Source organism: Paramisgurnus dabryanus, chromosome 1 (assembly GCF_030506205.2).
Source record: "Paramisgurnus dabryanus chromosome 1, PD_genome_1.1, whole genome shotgun sequence".
Lineage (NCBI taxonomy): Eukaryota > Metazoa > Chordata > Actinopteri > Cypriniformes > Cobitidae > Paramisgurnus > Paramisgurnus dabryanus.
Window position 1 is genome coordinate 10,405,028 of NC_133337.1, and position 21,336 is coordinate 10,426,363.

Genomic DNA, 21,336 nt, shown 5'->3' on the forward strand with positions numbered 1-21,336 from the left:
AAGGAAATAAAATCATATTGTGAGTGTAAATATTCATAAATTCTGAGGTGTTTGTCATCGGCAAAATGCGCAGTTTCTTTGTTGCCGATTAAAAACCGTTGGCTATGTGATTGTTTAAAATTGACATTTTTTCTACTTATGATTAATTAATTTTTTGCCTACATTTACTCAAATAATATCAATGTGAAAATATAAGTAAATCATACTTCAAGTTAGGCGTAAAACTAACACATTTTTTATGTCAAATAGAAATAATAATAATTTGAAATATGCAATTATTACAGTTTTAAAAACTTAAATATATTACTCTGACCTTTTTAAATATATTGACTAAAATAATCTGTAAATGTAATACTTATATTATTAAGGCGTATACATCAAATAATATATGTACATTTTACACAAAATATCTGTTCTATTTTTAGTAATTTATTTTCCAACTAAAAAAATCGCATTACTGCATTAAGAGATTTTATTAAGTTACTTTAATCATTTATTTTAGAGATATTTACAAAGCCACTGAATCAATTTTAACAGTGTGTAGCTACATTATGACCTTACGGTAGACTATTATTAAATGCATATAAATAAAAATATGTAAAACTAAATAAAAAAGATATCATACACGGACTGTATGTAAGCATACGTTTTCTTGTTCGGTGCACGTGGGTTTAAATGCCGTTTTTCTAAAGAAGAATTTTAAAACTTTATTGGTGGTAGTTGAGAAGAATCCCTTTTTCCATTTCTAAATCATTTTGAGCGCAATATAAATATATCATATTGTTATTCTTATTATATAAGAATACGCAATTTTTACAACATTTTTAACATATATAAAATATACGTTAAGCATGTTGTGTGTATTTCCTAATTACAAGCTTTTGATGAAATTGCACCAAAACTAAACGTGCATAAAAACATAAAAAAGTCATTTAAATAAGCGAAAAATCTTTTTTATGAGCTCAAAATTTTGAATATAATGTGCTATTGCTGAAAATTGCCCATCTCTAAAGGAGAATATTCATCTTTAAAGTTTAAGAAACAAAAAAGTACTGATAAGGATTCTCAAACATATATATTCTGCAAGCACTCATTTATCCATAATGATGTTATTTATTTTTTAATAACATATTGTCGCTGTCGGGCAAAGATACTCTCTGGACACCAAGACCATGTCTATGGGTTCAAGAATAACAAAATATTGGCCATTTGAAACTCGAAAGTCATCACTTTATTTTGTCCCATTGTTTTCCATTTTGCGTGTGGTAAAACTCCTGTGCGCGTCGTTCAAATTCATTGAAATTTCGTTCACTTGTAGTTTAGCAAGTATGTGTAATACAATTTTTAATAATGTTTTTACACTGCACATCGTCTGAGGAAATCCGAAGTTGCGTCGAGGGGAACCAAGCTGACAGCCGCGACAGCAGAGATTGTCACGTACCTACAAAAGGGTACTGGAAAAAGTTTGCATCTGACCTGCAGCGATATCATTCTGGCTTGGTGGGATGTCAGCCAGCGAGAGTCCTCTGATTCTGACCTTGTTCTTTTACTCCTCAGAGTCTAAAACCAGGAGGCCATATTAAGTATTAGAGCAGCTATGGTTGCGCGTTTCACACACCTCTCCAAACCACGTTGTTAACACCATGCTTGTTCGACTTCATGCGGCGCCGCAAGAACCGACAGCCGGATGACGTCAGAGTACCGCGAGAATGATTCAAGAAATCATATTTCGCCTCGCTCTCGCGATACTGTGACGTCTTCCGGCTGTCGATTCTCGGGGCGCCGCATGAAGTCGAACAAGCCTATTGACAGCAGCAAAAGCTACGCATGCGCTTTTAACTTGTAAAACTCAATGGTGTATGGGTAATGTAGTCTCTGCTCTCGGTGGGACGAATTAGGTAGCTATTGTGAAGGGCGCTTTGAAAAGCGGCAGCGCAGCCAAATAATTAAATTAAGCCTCTGATTTAAACAGATGTGCAAATGAGCGTTCTGGTACGCTAGAAGTACGTTCTGGACGCAGGGAGAGTGGTACGCTCAAGAGCTATATTTGGAAGTGGCGGTACTGAGTACTGGCGCCTACCGGCCCACATTAAAGCACTGGTGGTAGAAAAGGTAGACGGCCCTTTAAAAAGCAAAAGAAAGCTGATAAAAATGAGAAACCTACACTGAAATAAATTGGAGTAGGATTTAGGCTACTTAACAAAATCTAAACATTTTTCACTCAGAAAATGCTAGTAAATATAAACAAAATTATCAGCAGCTTTAACTTTATTACTTTTTTAATTTTAATTCACTCTTTGTTTCAGCGATGTTTATAAATATACTATATTTTTGCATTTTGATGACAAACTGTTCAACACTGAAAAGAAACTAATGTAATCTTCCTGATTTAATCACGTAAAACACAAGTCTAAACACAAGCACCACTTTTCTGAATGATGATAATCACAAACATCCCAGAGTTTGTAAACCAATTGTTTGTAAAACATATTTAATGCTAACTTTACTTAAAAATTCAGAAAATATTTTTTACAGTGTATAAATAAAAAGACATGAAGGAAGATAATTCCAAAATGTAATTAATTGTACATGGTTTAGCTGCTTGTTTTAGCAGCTACCAGTGACACAGAGTCAAGAAATTAAAAACCACCCACCCCTAGGTCTGCCAATTCTTTGCCAACCCCCAATGCTAATCGATCACCTCATCAAAGAAAACCGGTTTATCCAGTTTTCAGCAGCGTGTTGGGTTTTAATATCAACCCTTGCAGTTTCTTTGTTAAAATGTTATTTAAGCAAATAGGCCTAATACATACGCTGTATGTTATTTTAAATGAATGTTTATAACTTATAAAATTAAGTGGATATCAGGTAACTTAATTTGACATATGTTGATATAACCTACACTGTAAAAAATCCAATTAATGAAATGTTGGACGGGCAAAAATATATAAGTTAAACCAATTTTTTTGTTTGAGCTAGTTGAGAAGACATATTATTTTAAGTCTAGATAAATCTGTGTTTAAAACATTAAATGAATGGTTATTTTCAAATCCAGTCAACATTCAGAATGGCTAATGTTGACTGAACTAATTAAGACAAATCAGGTAAATATGTGGAGTTATGACAGCTATGTTTTCTGACAGCAAAATGCTCCTAATATTACTGTTATTTGGTCACAAAATGTAATTGTAAGAGTTGTTCAGGCGTGAATGTATGTGCTTAAAGTTTAAATATGCGGTCGGTTAATAAAGATAGCGTCTATTTAAACGTGTGCTCTGACACTTTCGGACGGAGATGAGCTCCATATGAGCTCCAGAAAATCACCGGCGCTTAAGCGCTCACACCCCGCCCAGCGCAGCCTCGCCTCGGCAAGCGCATCAGAAATCGACTGCTGGCTCTGATATCTCTGTGGCGTTTAAACGTGATTTAATTCATTTTAGTTTCTCATACTTAACAATGAAAGGGTTATGTTTTAACCCTTGTTGCTCATGTTGCTGGTACTTTGCCTTAAAGAGTCAAAGGGCGTTTCTATGTGGCGCTGCGCAGACAGTTCGGCAAGGAAGACATCAAAGTACCGCGAAGGCAAGTCGAAATGTTACAAATGGTCCGACTTTACCTTTGCTCTCGCGGTACTCTGATGTCATACGCCGACAAGTCAGCGCCGCACCATTTAAAGTCGAACACACAAAGCGTCAAGGCAGGGCCGCTGGAAGTCATTTTGAACAGGGGGTGCTGTGAATTTTTTTTACCAAAAAACCTATGAGCCTATAGGCCTATTTAAAATACATTTTAAAAATAAATATATTGAGATTTACTACTTTATTGTCATATACACTTCAGGGCACACAGCCAGAGTCTGAAACACACAGACATCATCAGTTCTCAGATGAATATGCGCTATTAATCAGAAGCAAAAATACTTATCCCAGGGGGAATTACTTTCGTTACAATTTACATACAACATATAATATTATAACAACATATAATATTAATTAAACTTCACAATTTTCAATGTCCATGCGGACGAACATATTTTACTTTCGTTTTTAAGTTAGAATCACACGACAGATGTAAAACATTCTCACATTAACATACCTAGTATATTTTTATATAGATCTTTTTTTTACTAAATAGTACTATTACTGTCTTTTTTAAACTTATAAATAATTCATAATTTGAACAAAAATAATGATGGGTTTAGTTCTGATATTGTATACTTTTATAAAGAAATACATGGTGTATAATTACATTTTTAGAATAGGCTTTATATAAGGTTTGTACTGTAAAAATACTCTATTTGTTACAAACAAAAGATAAAGAATTTACAAAAGTGTGGAGAGCCATTTCAACACTTGGACAGCGAAATGTTTTTTTTAAAAGAATTACTTAAAATGTTTTCTCATCTCACCATATCAACAGGTGCAGAGTCATTATATACAATAAATCCGTTGGGTAGCATTTAAAAAAAAACATTTAAAAGTAGATGCATTTGTTTAAAGCAAAGCATTTATTTACTTAGCTTACAGATGAACTTACAGATGAAGCAGCTATTTAAGCCTTCTAACCTCTCATAATTGGTCATCATTTATGTCCAAGAGACTCAATAATAATCTGTTACATTTTAATCCTTTAATTTTTCATATTAAAAAGCGTTTTTGTGCTGCTGCGCATCCATGTATGTAATAAACAAACCCGCGTTGTCATTCCGTTAATACGCATATTATCAATGCGCTCTTTACTCGCGCAGAAAAAACTCGCGTTTTCATGAGCTAGGGGACGAATGTCCAGGAAGTTCAGTATTTCTGTGTGGGCATGCATCAGGGGAAGGTGTGCGAGTCTTTTCTGGGTCATGGTGCTGCTTACCAATGTCTTCAAAAGACGCAAGGCAAAGAAAGTGCGCTCGGATGAGGCCACGGACAGGCACAGACAGTAATGAAATTAAAATCCAAAATACACGTAATAACCACGTGTGTCAAAAATAATTTCCTAAAATATTCATAAGTAATATATCAATTGTGCAAAATATTTGTACTTAAAAAAAATATATTTCTCGCTTTCCCGCGACCATGCTTCAAGGTCTGAAGGAAAGGATACCTGCCCGGATCCCACGCACGCATCTGCAGTTATATACATTTTACAAAACCAGTATTCATTAGATTTTAAGAACTTTTTTGCCACTTTTAAAACTGTAAAACTAAATAAAAAAGATATCATATGCCGATTGAGCATGTAAGCATATGTTTTCTTGTTCGCTCCACGCAACACGGGTTTAAACGCCGTTTTTTTTCTAAAGAATAATGTTTAAACTTTATTGGTGGTGGTTGAGAATAATTTATATTGCAGAATAATGTATATTGCATTTTAGCGCAATATAAATGTATCATATTGTTATTCTTAATATAAAAGAATACTAATATATTTTTTACAACATTTTTAACTTTAAAACATACATATAAAGATGCTTTGTACAATAGCTTTGCTTCTGACAACAATTTTCTGTAATAAATCAGTAAATCAACCACAAAATGTGTTGAAAGTGGCGAATAAAATGCTTGTCAATTCAAACAAAGGTGTATAAAACCGCTTTCATTAACAATAACTAAACTGTGCTCTTTTGCATACCTCTACTTTTCTCATGTCTTTCTTTATACCACCTTTATCTTTTTAAAATCTTGCCACTTTTAGAAATAATTTGTTTGCATTTATTGTATACTGCACACTTTATTTGCATCAACTATACCCATAATAACATTTTCTACGTTTTTCTTTCAATAAAAATAAACATATTTATTATTGTCTTAACTTAAAACTTTGTTTTTTAATATATATATTAGATTTTATATAAATACGTTTTAAAAGTGTTGACTGCGAACGTCTGAGATAAGATATCTGGAAGGACCTATAATATACGCCTATAATATATGTACGTTTTAAATTAAAATGTCTGTTCTATTTCTAGCCATTAATTTTGTTTTGACCAACTAAAAAATACATAAGTGACATTAAGAGATTTTATAAAGTTACTTTAATCCATTATTTTAGTAATATATTTACAAAGCCACTGAATATTTTTACTGTTATGAATAACGGCTAAAAGGATTAAAAAAAATCATAACACTGACTGCCTATATGCGCAAGAAAGGTATTATTAAAGTTTTAAATATGTAAAACTAAATAAAGATATAATATGCCCACTGTACAGTATGTAAGCATAGGCCCATGTTTTCTTGTTCGCTCTGCGTGGGTTTAAACGCCGTTTTTAAAGAATATTTTTTAAACTTTATTGGTGGTGGTTGAGAAGAATTCCTCTTTCCATATGTAAAGCAATTTAGCGCAATATACATGTGTCATATTATTGTTCTTAATATATTAAGAACAATAATAGGCCTACTAATATATTTTTACAACATTTTTAACTTTAAAACATGTATTTTTATACCACATGAATCTCTTTAAAATATTAATACTTTTAGAAAAACTGACATAATTATTAATATTATGAACAAACAATGAAACGGTGTCAAAATTCGACAACACAAATAATTAAGATATTCATTGTAAATAGAGTTAAGTGTATTAGGCTCACACTAAATTCTTTGTTGCACTTAGTATAAATGCCCATTGCACGTACAGTCATCTTAATATATGTATGCGCTGTTATGCTGGCAAGAAGTGGTTGACGTCACTTTGCTGTTTTAATAGAAATGTTAAATATTCAGCAATGCCCTTATTAACTTCTGGAAACAACCGCAATGACAACGCATATAAAAATGTAGTTTTTTATGCGCCACCTGGTGGATTTTCTGTGAAGCGAAACACATTAAGGGAAAAGGGAAAGTAGCCCCCCCGAAAACACTTGCAGAATTCTGCATGACTCCGCGAGACGATTTGGCGAATGCCGCGGGAGAAAACGCGCGTTTTTAAAGGCCACATCTGTAAGGTAGATCACTTGTTGGTCAGTCCCCTTTTCTATATTTTAGATCTGTATACATTTGTTCCCAGATTAACACAGTGGCTATATCAACTAATAATATTAACCTATAAAATAAATGACAATAAAACAGTAAAATTATGTGTTTTTTACTGGAAACGTGTGTCGTGTATTTGCACAGTGAATAATGAATCAGGAAGTCTTCATTGTAAAAAAATCTCCATTCCCAACTGAAAATTTTCTAGTCCCATATATGAAACACAGGGAATACAATGGAATAGTGGATTGCAATAAGGTTATTAGTATACAACCCTACCCTAATAGTCAAATAATATTTTTTTAATCATACCCTTACTGGGGGCTGAGCCCTACTAAAATGAAAATCCTAGAAGCGCCCCTGGTTTGGACCATAATAATTTGTTTTCATCACAGATTCTGAGGTGCTGCACGGTGGGTTTTTCAGTTTAAAGAATATGCAAACTGTCATTGTCAGCAAAAGTCTGTGTTTGAATAAAAGTGCCTAATTTGTTTACAGGTACACGGGCTGAGCTCGGTATAAGGGACGTAGCTACCCCTATAATAGATGTATAAAGTCCTCAAAAGAGGGCAGTGGTCTTGAAATTCTTGTTTTATCTTGATGGCAGCTGAAACTCTTTGTAATTCACTAACATTTATGGGGAGAAAAATATAATTGTGCCTACATGAATTTCTCTCATTACAAATTCAAAATTTTATTTATAAAAATAAAATAGAAAGAGAATAAAGAGATGAATTGGATTAAAAACAGACAAATTAAATGCTAAACAAAATAAATGCTGCCATCGTGTTAAAAAAGCAAATCGAGGTAAGACATTTTTGCAAATTCTATGCAAAGTGCTGCTACTTTGAACTCTATGCTTCCTGTTAGGGCAAGAGGCCATCCCTAAACTCCCTGCCATTAAAGGCGCTCTAAGCGAATAATGTGCGACGTCACTTCCTGTTGATGTTTGAACTGTTTTCAAACAGACAGAGCGTAGCTAACTCCTCCCCCTCCCCCTCCCTTCCGTGCTTTCATGAACGCGCCCAACCCCCACCCCCAAATCCTTCTTGTCGTTTATTGGCTGGAATACTTTGTTTTGTTTTGTGCTGCTAGGTTTGGCCATTTGTTGATATTGCCGTTTGTGAAGCCTGGGCTGTCTACAGAGATCGCGTTTTTTTACAGTTTGATCAGCGGACAGGCAGCAAGCAGATAGTGAGGAGATGTTTCCGGTATGTAACAAAAAATGTTTTATGGTCTAAAACGCTTCAATTCGCTTAGAGCACCTTTAACTCCTTGCCCTGCACCCTGGTCTCCTCCTCTGCCATAACCAGGGTAACACTTTAGAATACTGTATCTTACTTAATGCATAGTTGATAATGAATTATTGCAGAACTAATAGGTATTTATTTATGAACACTTCAGTCACTACTATTAACTACTAAGGAAGATGTGTTAACTAATCAGTATGTAATAGTATTTTTTTGTGTGTGTTAAGTAACAATTAACTAATCAATAACTACTAAATTTTGTCACGCCTCCTAAATAACTACTATTAAGTATCTACTAGTTAAGGTTCAAGAAAAATAACTATGAAGTAACTACTACCCCCCCCCATGTATGATCAACTGCTTTGTGAGTGAGGTCTTTAAAGTGCCCGTATTATGAAAAACTCACTTTTTCTGGGTTTTGGGGTGTTATTTTGTGTTTCTGATGCTCCCACACGCATACAAACTTGGAAAAAAATCCATCCATGCTGTTTTGAGTGAGATACAGGTTTCTGAATGTCCTCTGCCTTGAGTCTCAGATTGCGCGAGTTAAAACTCAGCTCCGTTGTGACTTAACAAAAAGTTTTGTCACATTCAGTTTGAATTTTCCCGCCCACCACCCCACTCGCAGGTCTCCACCCACCAGGTAGCTAGAGAGCATAGAGCAGTCACTTGAATGAGACCCTCTGTGCTGTTATCATGTCTCACAGAAATAACAGCGCTATTTGGATATTATGGATTATACTCCCGCCTACTTTTAAAAACAAAGTTTTAACGCGTGATTATTGGAACCCGGAGTAATCTTATATACAGTGTGTTACGACGCAAACAGTCCTCAGACTGTAGGCGATAAGACCTTCATGCGAAATCTGATGTAAACAACAGACTATGTATCTATATTTCACGGATTATAAGCATTTGTGGACAAAAATGGTAATTGGATGTATTTTATTGGACTTACATGGATCATTCGCACATCTGAAACCGACTGGATTCGATTCGCGATCGCGTTATTTCATCATTTAAGGTAAGAAGTCACGTTATATTTTGTATGTTGTCATCTTCTGTCACAAAATACTACATTTATGATGCTAGAGCTAAAAGCTTTTTGCCAAACTAACCGAGACCGTACGCCCCGGCTTTTCTGACGAGGCGAGCCTCTAATAACTTTACGGTCCGCATAGATATATACACGGTCCGGACCTCCCGCTAGCTTCTAGCAATTAGCACGCGGTCCACAAGCAGTATACATCCCCCGCCGGGTCTTAATTTCTGTAATTTGAGAAAATAATGCGTTTGAAAATGTTTATAACGGGAATATGTTAGTATTGTCCAGGGAAAACGAGTGTATTGTTCAGACTGCTACATCACAATTTACGCTGGAATCTTTGTGTGTCATGATGAGTTTGACACACCGAGACCGGCCCTTACCGCCCCGGCTTTTCTGACGAGGCTAACCCCCGAACGGTCCGGACCTCCCGCTAGCTTCTAGCAATTAGCACGCGGTCCACAAGCAGTATACATCCCCCGCCGGGTCTTAATTTCTGTAATTTGCGAAAATAATGCGTTTGAAAATGTTTTATAATGGGAATATGTTAGCATTGTCCAGGGAAAACGAGTTTATTGTTGTGACTGCTAACGTAACATCACAATTTACTCAGGAATCATTGTGTGTCATGAGTTTCTTCTCCTGTAGTGTACTTATTAGTGATACTTTTCTGCATGATTTGTCTGTTGGCAACATAAACCGTTAATAATAATAATATATAAAATAATAACACAGTATGGTCTGTACTGCTCACGATACCACTGAGCATGCGCACGGGCACATGACGTTAGTAGTGGGGCGTGATCAAAGGAGCAGCAGCTCATAAATATGTAAGACTAGCTCAAAACGGCACAATCTGAACTGCCCTGAAACAGAGGCTACTAGAGATGGGTAACAATCTTTTCCTACAAGCTATTTTGAGCAAACAACTTTTGAAACATGCTTTATGGAACTCATACACCTATATAACTTGTGGAAAAGCAGTCATAAGATGGGCACTTTAAGAAGAAATAAACTTCGGAATGGAACCCGAAGTAGGCCTATATGTGTCTGTATTAGGGTTGTAACGGTATACCGCTATGACGGTATACCATGAACGATTATCATACCGTAAACATTTGCTTATTACCGGTTTTGGAAAAAATTATAATAAAGGAGATCTTACCTGTGCTACTGTGCATATGCTACTTCATTTCACATGACTGCTAGACACCACTCATTTATGTACAGCAGAAAAAAATTTCAGAGCCAGAGAACACAAAATCTATACCTCTATCCCCCGCTGAGAAAAAGTTAAAATCTGCATTATGGGAATACTTTGGGTATCCCAAAAATGAGAGCGTGTTGTCCTTAAAGATGGATATCCAGTTTGCAAGAAATGTGGACGAAGAGTGGCTGCAAAAGGAGGAAATACGTCGAACATGTGCTACGATATTTGCAAACACATCCCTCTGTGCAGAAAGCAGTATTATTTCCGTGATGCAGAGGGAATCCCGAAATCCAGTCATGAAAATCGGCCATAAATCGGAAAGGGATGTGTGTCCGTCTCGTTCTCTCAAAACACTAAAGCATGTTTAAGTGATTTATATTACAAGTCAATTTTAAGTTGATTATACATAGGCGATATCTAAAGAGAAATAACTTATTTCTTATTTTGTTCAAATGAGTGATGCAGCTTTATTTTGTCTTTTTTTCCAAAAGTTTTTTTTCTAAATGTTCAACCAAAAACCATATCTGTTTTCATTCATTAAAGGGTTTTATAGCTGAGGATTATAATAATTTTATAACATATACCGTGAAACTACGAACACCGTGATAGTTTCTGAGACGATTATCATACCGTGAAAATGTCATACCGTTACAACCCTAGTCTGTATTAGGGTTAATTATTTCAAAACGGGCAATGACTGAGAGGAACTGAAAATACAGGGTACCCATTAATATTTAACAAAGAATTACTACATAGTTATGAAAGGAACTACTTAGAAATTACTGAGGGAAAGTGAAAATATAGGGAACCATTAGTAATTAATAAATAATTACTGCATAACTCTGAGGGAAATACCTAGAACCTGGAACAGTATTCTAAAGTGAAAATATAGGGAACCCATTAGTAGTTAATAAATAATTACTGCATAACTCTGAGGGAATTACCTAGAACCTGGAACAGTATTCTAAAGTGAAAATATAGGGAACCCATTAGTAATTAATAAATAATTACTGCATAACTCTTGAGGGAATTACCTAGAACCTGGAACAGTATTCTAAAGTGAAAATATAGGGAACCCATTAGTAATTAATAAATAATTAATACATAACTCTGAGGGAATTACCTAGAACCTGGTACAGTATTCTAAAGTGAAAATATAGGGAACCCATTAGTAATTAATAAATAATTACTGCATAACTCTGACAGAATTACATAGAACCTGGAACAGTATTCTAAAGTGAAAATATAGGGAACCCATTAGTAATTAATAAATAATTACTGCATAACTCTGAGGGAATTACCTAGAACCTGGAACAGTATTCTAAAGTGAAAATATAGGGAACCCATTAGTAATTAATAAATAATTACTGCATAACTCTGAGGGAATTACCTAGAACCTGGAACAGTATTCTAAAGTGAAAATATAGGGAACCCATTAGTAATTAATAAATAATTAATACATAACTCTGAGGGAATTGCCTAGAACCTGGAACAGTATTCTAAAGTGAAAATATTGTAACGATAGAACACGCTGGAAACAGATGCAGGAAAAATAACACAGGTTTATTTAAAGATGCAGACAAACACTGGAACATGAAGCAAACACAATGTCCAGATGATGGTAATGGTGCTCGAAGGACTACGGTGGTAAAGCGGGTGATGGTGGTTGTGAAGGTCGTTGGTGGTGTAGGTCTGAAGTGGAATATAAACCAGGAACAGGGACCGGAACATCCAACACGAAGACGACACGATACAATCCACACACGCTGTACAAACAATCCAGAGAGACACGGAGGCCAAACAAAGAGCGAGGATCTGACGAGGAACAGAGAGCAGAGTGAGTTTATATGGAGAGTCTGTAATGATGAGCAGCTGGAGTGAGACAATCAACACAGGTGAAGGGAATCGGGATAACGAGCACATGACATCACAGGTGAGTAAACACCATACACAAGACACAGAGAGAGCAGTGTATTTACCCACCGTGACAGTAACCCCTCCCCTAGGACGTCACCTGACGTTCCTAGCCTGCTGTACCTGTTGATGGTAATCATCAATCAGGGAGTGATCCAGTATGTCCCGAGCAGGTACCCAACTTCTCTCCTCCGGACCGTAACCTTCCCAGTCCACCAAGTACTGAAATCCGCGTCCCCTCCGCCTAGAGTCCAGAATACGATTCACCGAATAGGTGGGTTCCCCTGCTACGAGACGAGGCGGGGGGGACCGGGACTGGCGGGTTAAGTCGAGACCGAAAAACTGGTTTAATTTTAGAAATGTGAAACGCAGGATGAATTCTCCTATACGCAGGAGGGAGGTTAAGGCGAACTGTCACCGGGTTAATAATTTTGGCAACAGCAAACGGGCCAATAAATTTGGGAGCAAGCTTGTTCGAGACGGAACGCATCGGAATGTTCTGAGTAGAAAAGCCACACTTTTTGACCGACGACGTATACGGGAGGCTTAGACCGGTGGCGATCGGCTTTAGCCTTGGTGCGCGCCCCCACCCTTAGTAGAGCTTCCCGAGCTCTAGTCCAGGTGCGGTGACACCTCTGGACATAGGCGTGAGCGGAGGGAACCGCAATCTCGGATTCCAGACTGGGAAAATTAGGTGGCTGGTAACCTAGACTACATTCAAACGGAGATAGGCCCGTAGATGACACTGGCAACGAATTGTGTGCGTACTCCACCATAGAGAGATGTTGGCTCCAGGACGAAGGATTCTTGGAGGCCAAACATCGTAACACTCTTTCCACATCTTGGTTGGCTCGCTCGGTCTGACCATTGCTCTGGGGATGAAACCCGGAGGACAGACTAACAGTCGCTCCTAACAACTTACAAAATTCTCTCCAAAAATTTGGACACAAACTGGGGACCCCTGTCGGAGACCACGTCTGTCGGAAGGCCATGTAAACGGAAGACGTGGTCTACGACAGTGACCGCTGTCTCCTTGGCTGACGGTAATTTGAGCAAGGGGATGAAATGAGTCGCCTTCGAGAATCGGTCCACTACGGTTAAAATCACCGTATTACCCTGGGAGGGTGGTAATAAAATCTAGCGCAATGTGGGACCAGGGTCTCGAAGGGACTGGCAGCGGTAAAAGTAACCCGTCAGGAGGGCGATTAGAAGTCTTACCAGTGGCACAAACCGAGCAAGCCAAAACAAAACCGTGAATGTCACGAGCCATACCCGGCCACCAGAATCGTTGTTTGACTAAAAACTTAGTGCGACTCACTCCTGGATGACAAGCTACCTTGGAACAATGACCCCACTGGATTACGTTGGACTGTAACTTCTCCGGAACAAATAAGCGGTTCGGTGGGCAACGAGACGGGGGCGTTACCCCTTCTAAGGCTGTCAAAACCTTCGATTCGACCTCCCATCTGAGCGCGGAGATAAATAGAGTCTCCGGTAAAATACGCTCGGGAGTAGAAGTGCGATCGGAACGCTCAAAAAGTCGAGACAAAGCATCGGGTTTGATGTTTTTGGAACCCGGACGGTATGAAACAGTAAAATCGAAACGTCCGAAAAATAAAGCCCACCGAGCCTGCCTGGAATTAAGTCTTTTGGCAGTTTTAATGTATTCGAGGTTCTTGGGGTCGGTCCAAACGATAAAAGGTACACCCCAACCTTCTAACCAGTAACGCCATTCCTCCAATGCCAGTTTGACTGCCAATAACTCTCTGTTACCAATGTCATAATTACTTTCCGCCGGGGATAACCGATGAGACAAAAACGCGCAAGGGTGAACCTTTCCGTGTGAAGGTGTGCGCTGGGAAAGCACTGCTCCTACCCCCACCTCTGATGCATCGACCTCCACATGAACTGGCGTGTGCGATCAGGGGACACGAGAATGGGAGCTGAAACGAAGCAGCTTTTGATTTTGGCAAACGCAGCCTCGGCTGCGTCTTACCACCTTTATGCAGTACTAGGGGAGGTCAAGGCAGTCAGAGGAGCGGCTAGTTGGCTGAAATTGCGAATGAAACGCCTATAGAAATTGGCAAACCCCAGAAATCTCTGCAGGGCCTTGCGAGAATCTGGGGATGGCCAATTCACCACAGCCTTAACCTTATCAGGATCCATGCGGACACCCTCAGTCGAAACGATGTGCCCTAAAAAAGAAACAGACTGCGCATGAAAAACGCATTTTTCCGCCTTGACAAAAAGCCCATTCTCTAGCAACCGCAGAAGCACTCGTCGTACGTGTTGCACATGTTCCTGGAGAGACGACGAAAAAATCAATATGTCATCCAGGTAGACATATATGAACTGATCTATCATGTCTCGCAACACGTCATTAACGAGTGCTTGGAAGACCGCTGGCGAGTTCGTCAATCCGAAAGGCATGACGCAGTACTCAAAATGGCCACGAGGGGTGTTAAAAGCAGTCTTCCATTCATCCCCCTCCCTGATGCGGACCAAATGATAAGCATTACGTAAGTCCAATTTAGTGAAGACGGACGCTCCTTGCAACCTCTCGAAAGCTGAAGACATTAACGGCAAAGGATACGTATTCTTTACCGTTATGTTGTTCAACCCTCGGTAATCAATACAAGGTCGCAAGGATCCATCCTTCTTCCCCACAAAAAAGAACCCCGCCCCCGCTGGAGAAGAGGGAGGACGAATGAACCCCGTTGCTAGAGAATCAGAAATTTATTTCTCCATGGCCTTCATCTCTGGAACAGATAAAGAGTATAACTTGCCTTTAGGTGGAAAAGTACCGGGAAGTAACTCTATAGCACAGTCATAGGGACAGTGAAGAGGTAGAGAATCAGCCCGCGACTTACTGAACACCTCCTTCAGGTCGTGGTACTCTGCGGGCACGTTATATAAATCCACTGCTTCCCCCTGAAACACAGACTCAGAAACAGTTAGACACGCAGACAAAAGACAAGACTTGTGACACCCCTCACCACAGCTGATAACAGTCCCAAGACGCCAGTCGATCTTCGGGTTATGTTGGTGCAGCCAGGTGTGTCCAAGAACAATGGGTGAGAGAGGGGAGTCCGTGACATAGAAAGAAATGTTCTCGTTATGATTGCCCGATGTGATGAGGGAGACAGGTTCCGTGATGTGGGTGATGGTAGGAAGCTTGTGTCCATTAAGTGCGAACGGGGCAATCTGGTGAGTAAGCTGTGTGAGTGGTATCTGAAGCTTACGTGCAGTGGTGTGATCGATGAAACTCCCCTCAGCTCCCGAATCCAACAGTGCGTGACAGTCGTGAGAATGAGTGGACCACCGTAGTTTCACCGGGAGGAGCGTAGATGTCGATGAGGTCTTCATGGAGGAGATCCCGCCCGATAGTAGCCTCAGGTCTTTTACCGGGCACTGATGGATCTGGTGCCCGGCTTTACCGCAATATAAACACAATCCAAGGGACCTCCGCCGGAGCTTCTCCTCCCGGGAAAGCCGAGCTCGACCCACCTGCATGGGCTCGAGATTGTTGGGGGGGCTGACCGCACCGCTGTGGCTGGTCTGGAGAGGATCCAGTCTTACGGGTAACGGTGTGGTAGCTCTCCGGCTTGCCGCTTGGCTGAGTCGGGCGTCGACCCTTATGGCCAGGTCGATGAGAGCATTCAGGGACGTGGGTAGATCCACCACATGGATTTCCTGTTGGATGCGGTCAGCCAGCCCATGCAGGAAATGATCCCACTGCGCTTCTTCGTTCCACCTACACTCCGCTGCCAGGGTGCGAAACTCGATCGCGTAGTCAGAGACGGTCTTGTCCTCCTGACGGAGCTCTGAGAGGCGTCTCGCGGCTTCCTTGCCGGCGACGGAGCGATCAAACACCCTCTTCATTTCATCGGATAGGGCGGAGAACGAAGAACAGCAGTCGTCACGGTTCTCCCACACCGCCGTCCCCCAGAGGGCAGCCTTCCCAGTCAGGAGAGAAAGCACGAATGCCACCTTGGTTTGTTCGTTGGAAAAAGTTCTGGGTTGTAAGGCAAAATGGAGAGAACAGTGAGATAAGAATGTGCGGCAAAAACTCGGCTCACCCGCATATTTGTCCGGGATGGGAAGTCTGGGCTCCGACTGAGAGGCGCCCTCTGGTGAAGAAGATGTAGCTGGGGGTGTGGGAGGTGCAGTGGGTGGTAGTTGTTGTTGTTGTTGTTGTAGGGTCAGCTCGGACACCTTCGTCACCATTACTTGGACTGCTCGACCCATCTCCTCTATAACTTTGTCCTGACGGTCCATCCTCTGAACCGCCCGCTGGAGAAATTCCTCAAGAGGAGATGGGGAGTGATTTCCCGCTGCTTCCATTTCTGGTCAGATCCTTCTGTAACGATAGAACACGCTGGAAACAGATACAGGAAAAATAACACAGGTTTATTTAAAGATGCAGACAAACACTGGAACATGAAGCAAACACAATGTCCAGATGATGGTAATGGTGCTCAAAGGACTACGGTGGTAAAGCGGGTGATGGTGGTTGTGAAGGTCGTTGGTGGTGTAGGTCTGAAGTGGAATATAAACCAGGAACAGGGACCGGAACATCCAACACGAAGACGACACGATACAATCCACACACGCTGTACAAACAATCCAGAGAGACACGGAGGCCAAACAAAGAGCGAGGATCTGACGAGGAACAGAGAGCAGAGTGAGTTTATATGGAGAGTCTGTAATGATGAGCAGCTGGAGTGAGACAATCAACACAGGTGAAGGGAATCGGGATAACGAGCACATGACATCACAGGTGAGTAAACACCATACACAAGACACAGAGAGAGCAGTGTATTTACCCACCGTGACAAATATAGGAAACCCATTAGTAATTAATAAATAATTACTGCATAACTCTGAGGGAATTACCTAGAACCTGGAACAATATTCTAAAGTGAAAATATAGGGAACCCATTAGTAATTAATAAATAATTAATACATAACTCTGAGGGAATTTCTTAGAAATTCTTTTTTTTGGCCCATTTTTGCCTTTATTTGATAGACAGTAATTACGAGGTGACAGGAAAGTACAGGGTGGAGAGAGGGGTATGGGATCGGCAAAGGACCTCGAGCCGTGATTCGAACACGGGTTGCCGGAAGTGCGTCTGCACCATATGTCGGAGCACTGTCCACTACACCATCGGCTCCGACAATTTCTTAGAAATTCTAAAGTGAAAAGGGAACGGATCCATTAGTAATGAGTGATTGTTTTTGTATTTCAGTAAAGTTATGACTCAAGTGCCTGTTTAAAAAAATTTATTAGCTTCATGTCCTCAAATGACTTAACTGAACAATGTTTGAATAACATTATCTGATGTACTGTCTTAAATGCAGTAATACTTTCTAATATCCTTCATCAAACACCCCAGAGGACCATATCTGTGCTCCATCCCCATCCAATAATTCCATTCAATACAAGCCAGGTGTTCCTTCAAGAGCTTCTCGGTCTTGTTGCCTCTCAATCTCCAGATCTGACTTTTGTAAGTAGACCATGCCCTTTCAATATGTTGTGTGTGTCCTCCATGATTTGGGTTAACAAAGAACCTGCTGTGATTCACAGAGTAGTGAGAGTAGCCCAGCATTGTCAAAGCCCTGTAGGGTCTCCACTCATCACTTAAAATTGTGGATCCTGGGCGAACATGTCTTCTGATAATGGGAATGAGATGATTTCTTGAACGGCGTTCTACGAGTCGCAAAATCGGTCGTCGTCTTTGACCTTTAATGACCAACATGCCAAACACCCACTTTTTCCTTTTCCATGTTCCACCTACTCTCCCACGTCCATACTAGAAATACAAAAATACTGTTAATAACTTTAAATTTAAATCCCCATGTTACATTACAATATGCTTATGTGCAAAGAGGAGAAATGAGGGTGGAGAGAGAGAGAGAGAGAGATTCAAGAAGCAGGTGAGATAGTGTACTGTTAGTGAGGTGAAATTGTTATAGTGGCAAAATAGTAGAAGTTCACCAGAGTTAAATTTCTGCTATATTAAAGGAAGTCTATTAAAATGCTGTATTGTTATGTTAAAGAATACAATGGAAAATGTAATAAATTAGTAATTACAGTATACACTACACATCACATTACAGTACTAGAGGCCACATTTACTTTGTTGGCATTGTTGAGGAACTTTGAATTGAAATTAGAGCAGCCCAGATTACAGTTTTTCTGAATTGCTAAAACACATTTTTTGAAACCATCACTCATGTCTCAAAACCTCAAACACAAATCCAAACTGTCAAACTAAATTCACAGAACCCCTGACTCTTCTAGCAAAATCAAACTATTCCTTTAAAACCATTTCACATGTACTCAAATCAAACTAAGCTTTCAAATCATAGACACTCTATAAGTGAAGAGTTTTGTTGCAAAACGAGATAAATCAATTTTTTAACATTTTTGTCAAAACATGTTTATTATTATTATGTTATCATATTATTATTTTGTTTTATGGTGCTACTTAGCTGTATTTTTTAAGTTATGAAGGTTTAAATCAACACAAACCAACTGCAGTTGAATTGAAATTAATTGGAATGCACAACCAAAAAACAAGATTTCTGAACAATTAAAAAATGGTGGTTATCTTGTTTTGCAACGAAACTCTTCAGGTCTATAATATAAAACACTAGAGAACTTCATTAGATACTACCTTAAAAATGCAAAACACAACATTCAGGACATCTGCTTACAGAAAAATACATGTTTATTGTATATTAGGGCTGGGCAAAAAAATAGATTTTTCGATTAATCATTTTTTAAAACGTGGTCGATTAAAAATCGATTCTCAAAGAGCAGAATCGATTTTTTTTTCATATTTATTTCCGCAAACATTGAACAGAGGAATGGAAGCATTTTAGATTTTGCAAGCAAGATGTGTTGTGGCTTTTAATTTCTTTTTATTAATTACCCACTTGTAAACTGCTGTTCACTGTTCTTTTTTATTAATACTGTATAGTATGTGTATTAAATCTATATTCATTGAGTTGAATCGAGAATCGAGTATAAAAACCTACCTGAGAACCGGAATCGAAAATTTAATAGAGAATCGAACTGGAACATCTGAATCGATACCCAGCCCTATTGTATAAAACAACACACTTGACAAATACTGTTAACAATCTCTGTTACTGTAATCACAAGTTTAGTTCAGTGAATATAGTGAATACTTTGTAAGTATACTGCAAGTAATAGTAAGTTTTCAATATTACTGCAAGCAGCACTTGTATTATGAAAAGAGTGCATGATTTGACAAATGGGTTTGGCCACTATGAATTTGGTTCAGAGAATGGGTTTTAGTGTTTTAGCAATTCAGAAAAACTGTAATACTGTGTGGAAACGTTCATTCTTAAGTACTATTCTATACTGTAACAAAATAGGCTTCAAGATTAGTGATGCTGTTTATAGTTACTGGATTACAGCAAACATATTTTTCCTATTTTTAGATACTAGAAGTTACAGTGTCAGTGTCAAAATGAGTTATCTTACACATTTTCAAAATGATAAAATAGACAACACAAAAAATAGTTTATATAGCTGCCATAAATGTGGAAAATATATCCTCAGGGGACCATGCCTTGGAACCCCTAAATTTGGGCTAAGCCCCCAATGCCTACAATGCTTTTTACAGTAATAAACTGTAATTACAGTACACTGTAGAATTAGTGTTATGCTGGTAAATGAAGCTGCCAGAATTTTACTGTAATTTAACATGGAAATATTTTACAGTACATATGTATTTTAATATTTTTTAATTATTACGCACATTTAAATTGAAGTTTGTTTAAAAGCTATATTTTAATTTTTTTGTTTCAATGTTGCCATCACATGTCCCACCTTCCTTTTATGGCAGAAGTTGCTTTCATCTATAACAATGAACTTGTCAGTATCCTGTCAGAATCATGTCTTGAATATTTCTAATCTGTGTGACGGGGTCCTGGCAGTATCGTGTTTTATGTGGGAAATGCGTGGTTTTAGTATTGGTTTATTCTGACCACGCATTTCCCGGGTCTCGTCACTTTTTCCCCGATCCCTTACTTGTGATGATTTCCAGGTGTATGTAATTTATTTTGTCCCTATTTAAAGTCCTTGTGTTTGATGTTCTTTACACGTGCGTTTTCTCTCTCTCTTGTTCCAGTCCTGTTTCCTGTAAGTTTATATCAAATAGTATTTTTGTGCCTTGTGTAATCTTGTCTTGTTAATTGTGTAGTTTAGTGTATTTATATCTTGTCTAGTTTAGTGTCAGTTTAGTGTCTTGTTCATTTGTTCTGTTTTGCCCCCTCGTGGGTTTTTGTTTTCTTGTTTATTAGTTTAATAAATTATCTATCAACTTCATCCGCTGTCTGCATCTGGGTTCGTCCTTTACAAAATCCTCACAGAACTCTGTTCTGCCACCCATACTCTGTCCAGTCTTCTTTTTATATCTCTTTAAAGCATCTTTACAGACCAATCTGAGCTTTTGGCTCATTTTACTCAGGGTTGCTGAACTTCCAGCTATGACATCCTGCATCATGTCAACCTGCCTTAATCTTAGTCCTTGACAGTATCTGAAAAAAAAATGAATTAATTTCATCAATGTTTTTTTTTTTACGGTACTTTAACTAGAACTTACAGATGCACAGCTTAAACTAAAACCATGTCTACATCAGAGTGCCGCGACAATAGCAAGAGCCCATATAATCAGTGATGCTGATGCGGTCTACACTAGATGTGACACCACCCAGCGGGCATATGACCGACCTTCAACGTTGAAATTTGGTTGAAATTAGGTCAGTTGTTTGTTCAACGTTGAAACAACGTTGAAACAACGGTGAATGGTAAACGGTTGAAAAAGGTTAATAAAATGCTTAAAAATCAACGTTGAAATTTGGTTGAAATAACGTCAGTTGTTTTTTCAACGTTGATTCAACGTTGAAACAACG